This window comes from Dipodomys merriami, unplaced genomic scaffold (assembly GCF_024711535.1).
Source record: "Dipodomys merriami isolate MVZ:Mamm:240054 unplaced genomic scaffold, mDipMer1.0.p SCAF_1156, whole genome shotgun sequence".
In the NCBI taxonomy this organism is placed as follows: domain Eukaryota; kingdom Metazoa; phylum Chordata; class Mammalia; order Rodentia; family Heteromyidae; genus Dipodomys; species Dipodomys merriami.
This window is the reverse complement of record NW_027202445.1, coordinates 160,292-166,105: the sequence shown is the minus strand read 5'-3', so window position 1 is coordinate 166,105 and position 5,814 is coordinate 160,292. Positions and strand designations below refer to the sequence as shown.

At 33.3% G+C, this 5,814-nt stretch overlaps 1 pseudogene; it reads left to right on the top strand.

Moving 5' to 3' along the window:
• The first annotated feature begins 939 nt into the window (after positions 1 to 939).
• LOC138822794 (U6 spliceosomal RNA) lies at positions 940 to 1,040 on the top strand (annotated as a pseudogene).
• Positions 1,041 to 5,814: the final 4,774 nt, after the last annotated feature.

The window sequence follows — 5,814 nt, the reverse complement described above, 5'->3', positions numbered from 1 at the left end:
TCAGCACATATAAATATAAAATATATAAGTATATATAATATAAAAAAGACAACTCTGTTTTAAAGTATTATTCCATTATCTCTACCTCAGTTTTTGGTAGAGTTAGATTTAAAGCTTTACCATTTGTTGATTTACAGCCTAGAGGCAAGAGGAAACACTGTGATTAAAACATTACCAATTTAAGGCCTAATATCGAGGAGAAACTTATGGACTTCTCCAGGAGCTATGGAAATATTTGGTGATAGAAAGTCAGTAGTGTAAGTTCCTGCCTGGTTGGATGATAGACAGGCAAGGACAGTAGGTAATCATGCATATGAACAATTTTTTCACCTTCTTGGCTTTAGCTACTTTTGAAATGATAAGTATAATAAACAATTATATTTTGATAAAATGCCTTCCATTCTAAACAATTCTGTCTGAACTGTTCATCTCTCTATGATCTCTTGTAACTAAGGTTAGTTTTGTTCCAGTGGACAATCTTTGCTGTCACGGTAAGATATTCTGATTGGTCTGTTCCTACATGGAAGAAAGGTAAAGGGTCAGCTAGACATTTGTCCCAGCAAGACCTCATTTTGGGAATTTTAATTTGCACAAGTTAAGAAGTACCTCTTAAGCAAGGCTTTCTTTGAATCCATTAGCTCCACAAAGCTAACTCAGTTGATAAATACTTGAAAAGCAATCACCTTTGGACATAGCTGTAAAGGCTTCAAAGTATGATAAAATTTAAAATGAAAAAGACAAAATAGTCATTGACAAAAAATTGCAAATGTGAGCAATCGACCAAGAAATAGGTTTTTTTCCATTATACACAGAATTTTAGAGAAATAAGATCAATAGAATTTTTAGGAACAATAAGGGTTCCTTGTTATAAATAGTCAACCATGGATATATGCCTGTATAAAGAGTGCATCATTAAGTACTTAAATTTAGATGATACTACATCTTTCAGCAGCAGGCCTACCCAAATTGCAACAATACAGAGATTAACATGGCACTTGCCGAAGGATGATATGAAAATTTGTGAAGTATTCCATATTTTTCATTCTTCTGATGCAAGAAATGAAAAACAGTTAAAAACAGTTATTAAAAAGTTCATTACAAAAATAGAAGTGTAACAATACGTGTAATTCATAGAATTAAAGGTTAGTTTGACATCAGTATATTAAATCTTCACCTGAGAAAGGCCTTTACATAGCATAACCTTTACAAAACTTGAAATTAGTTAACATTGTCATTTTATCCCAAAGAAATAAAATAATACAAGGACCTAGGAAAAAAAGAATCTTAAACTTTTTCTATATGTAATGCAATCTGAAAGGACACATTTATTAATGAACATATACATTATATAACAATGTAGAATTCAAAGTATTATATCTAGGAGCGAATTAAATAGATTGTGGACATTATACAAACAGATATACTTTTTTCAGAAAAGCACCATGAACATCTTTAGTTTCTATACTATTTATTTCAAAAGATAAGTTAAAATTATTTCTGATTTGAAAAAATCACAAACTCTGCAGAAAACATTATAGATGTACACAAACAACTCTTGAATATATTTTGACATCAAAGTCAGGCAATTCACTTGGATGAATACATGGAATCCATGAATTTTTAAAGTAAGATATTGCTGTTGCTTTGTATTTTGAAAATAAAAATTGTAGGGAAACAAAGGATGGACTGGCATTTTTGAAATTTAAGAAACTCAACCAAACCATTACAACTTAGGAGAACAATTTGTACAGTCTTCCACAACTTCAAAGAGGTAGTAATACTTACTTATCCTTTTGGAAATATCAAATGCAGTTTTCGAGATCCAAAAGAAGAAATTTGCTTGGATCTTCCTCAATTTTTTTCTTGCAAATGATACCATTCCTCATTTTTTCATCTTACTTCCTGTCTTCGTCAGAATTGCTTAACCGGAGACTTTGAGTGCCGGTGGGAATGAGATGTCCATGTTTTTCTCCAATAGTTCACATTGATTGAACTGGTCAGAAAAATCTGGTGAATTTTCTGCATATATTTATTCACCATGATTTATTTTATCTTTTTTCCATTTTTACTACTCTAAATTATTCTAACTGGAGAGTAGGGAATTTATAGAGAGCAGAGGAATGATTTTCCTCAATATTCAAAGGTACAGACTAAAAATTAGGAACAGTGGTGTCTTCATGTGCAGCTTATTCTAGGAATGAGAAAATAGGAAACAATGGCTTCTATGTAAATGATTTGGGAAATACCATGTTATAGTGTAAGAGAACTCACTATTCAACTTATGGGCTTAAAGAACTTTCTAATAGCTTTCCAATGTTGGTATTCAACATTAGAAAAAATGTATAATGCAGTAGTAAAATAGAAGTCCTTTGTATGACTACCTAAATTCTTGTTTTATTAAAGACTTTTGTTTTCATCTAAAAAATAGGCCTGTCTATTGTCTTCAGGTAATTTTGATGATTGAAGATGCTTAATGAGAAGTCAAAATGTATTAGTAGTCCTTTTCTATCAAATAAATTTCACTTTTTCTTCTTGGAGGATATAATGATCAAAGCAATAATTCAGAATCAGCAAGCAATCGTTCAGAATCATGCTTGCAGTGCAAGTGAATAACCAGTAAGTAATCCTCGATACCATTATCCACAAAGATTTGTCACAGATACAATCTGCCTGCCTTCTCTAGCTGCTTTCCTAGCCTGAACCTATTCCTTCATTGTACAGGAAAAGTGTGATTCAACTGATTTTAGTCAGATCTGTTAGTAGAATTATCAAGTATTTAGATTCTTTTTTTAAAAATTAGTTGTGGGGCCTGAACTCTGGGCCAGGGAACTGTCTTGAGCTCTTCAAATCAAGGCAAGCACTCTACCAATTGAGGCACAGCACCACTTCTGGATGGTTCTGTTTATGTGGTGCTGATTTGGGAAATGGCAGAGCAGAAAGTGAAATGATGCAACCAAAAATATAAAAACAAAATAAATTAGGATAATTATGGAGCAATCATATTGTCTATGAGAACCATGAAAGAGAGAGAGGAAAATAGATAGAGATGTGCAATGACCTAGCTAGCCACAAAATCCATGCTTCTATTTTTTAAAAGAGATGGAATTAGAATATATGTATTTACTTGAAATTAGTAAATACATTTTTAGTAGCCTACCTAAAGAGTCAGAGCTTTGACCAAATTACAAACAAGAATCTTAAAACTTGTGCTGGGATGGTGGATCAGTGGTAGAGTGCTTGCCTTGCAGCTTACTACAGCAGAGACTATTTCCAAAAAGGCCACACATATGAATAATAGGGATGAGGATGAGTAAACCCCTCTTCATTGGGAAGCCTAGAGTGGAAAACTAGAAATTGTCCATGAGTTGGTAGCTCAAGGCAGATATTCATGCAATACCTGTGAAGGGCTGGACACCCCTGTACAGTGCTTATATGTGGAACATATTGCAACAACACACACACACACACACACACACACACACACACACACACACACACACACACACACACACATCATCATCATCATCATCATCATCATCAGATTTCTTCTTATTTTTTGCGTATGGTCTTAAGAATAAATTTACATTACTAACATGAATTTCTGACAGGAAAATATCATCACTGTACATCTTGGTTGTATGCTCTCAGGTTTAAATTACTATCTAAGTATGTGCATTAGATAAGTATAGGAAAAAGTAGGAGCCACATCGGTGGCTCAGGTCTTTAATCCTACCTAATCAGAAAGATGAAATCGGATGATTGTGCTTTGAAACCAGACCAAGAAAAAAAAGTCCATTAGATTCTGATGTGAAAGTAACCACAAAAGCTTGAAATGGAGCTGTAGTATAAGCATTAAAATGCTAGCCTTGAGAAAACTAAAACGAAAAAATAACAAATTCTGGAACAGAGTCAGGCCCTGAGTTCAAGCTCTAGTATTAGCACAAAACGAATGAATGAATGAATTAATTAACTAAAAATAAATTAAGTGGTCACATGTGGAGAGGCAGGTAAAATATAACAATCGTGGAGACTAGATTATGTATTATTTTGTAAAAATGCAAATTATCATTTTTCTTAATCATTAATATTTTATTTGAACTTTATTGTACAATAAACCCTGAGTTTGGCATGCATGTATGTGTGTGTGTACATGTGTGCACATGTGTGTGTATGTGTGTGTGTGTGCGGTTGCAATGTTGCTTGCCAATGTGGATAGAGTGAGGCTGAAAAGAGCTGTGTTGAAATGTTGTTATTTATCAGGGTTCCATCCTGTCATTTCAGTGGAACCACCCTTCTGTACATTTTATTTGTCAAATAATAACATCCTCATAATCAAAGCATTTACACCATTAAGTTAGATAAAAGAGATCACTTTCGGTTCTTAGTATATGTTAGGCAAGAAGATACACAGATAATTAGGTAGTGAGTTATTGCTGTAAGATGACTGTCAGTACAAAATATGTATTTGACATCTTAAATTGGATATACTTTTAAGATATACTCATAGAGTGATTTTGACCAACTCAACCAAACAGGTATTACTCTGGTTATTCCTGTGAAACTCAAGGTGGATAAACACTTTCCAGATTTCTGTTGAAAATAACTTTGTTTGTAAGATCATATCTATTCACACTAAGATAATAAACCCCATATTTTTTAGGTTTGAATATCCCATCATATTTACTGAAAATCAGTATTGTGTATATGTTTGTTAGATATACATTGCAAAAACAAACAAAAAGCATGTGTCACCTCCAGATTGTGGATGCATTTGAAGTTGTTTTGTACATACAAATGTTTCTTAATTAATTGTTCTTTTGTGGGAGTAACTATCACAACTTTAACAAATAAGGATTTTTGAATATCTTTTCCAATATAAATAAGATCCCAGAGAAAGTCTTGCAATTTCTGAAAACCCTTTGAATATTTTATGATCCTAACTACTCAGGAGACTGAGATCGGAGGATCACAGTTCAAAGCCAGGCCGTGAGACTCTTATCTCCAATTAACCACCAGGAAACCAGAAGTGGCACTCTGGCTCAAAGTAACAGCACACTAGCCTTGAGCTGAAGAGCTTGGGGACAAAGCTAAGGCCCAGAGTTCAAGCCCCACAACCGAAAATAAATAAATAAATAAATAAATAAATAAATAAATAAATAAATAAATAAATAAATAAATAAAGCAGCCGGGTGCTGGTGGCTCACACCTGTAATCCTAGCTATTGAGGCTGAGATCTGAGGATCATGGTTTTCAGTTCATTGACTATACAGCTAAAAACATTTCTGAAATAAACATTGTTAAAATCTGAAAATGTAAATGGGTATATAGGCTTTTTATGCATCATTTTATGAAAAGCCAGTTTTTATGAAACTAAAAGATATAGAATAAAAGAATGGAAGTGAATTGGGTGAGCTAATTATTAGTATAACTTTGTTTTCTATTAGCATAGTCTTTTGAATTACATGATGAAGTTAAATTATGTCCTTTGTGACACTATGCTTGTTATTTTTAGAATCTTTGTAGTTATAAGAGTGAATTTGAAAAAAAAAAAGAGTGAATTTGTAGTATAAATATTCTTTGAAAATGATTAGGATTAATCTTGTGTTTTGTGTCCTATTCCCCTAAAAATGAGTTATTTTCAAGTGTTAATAGTTTATAATTGAATCTTCAGTATCATAAGAAATTTTGAAAAAATGGATTGTGCGGGGTAAGATGTAGCTGCCTCTTCTCCGAACCTCCCCTTTGCCTCCGGACTTCTCAGGGGCCAGCAGCAGCCCGACCAGGGGCACGGGAACGAGGGCTCAGCAAATGACC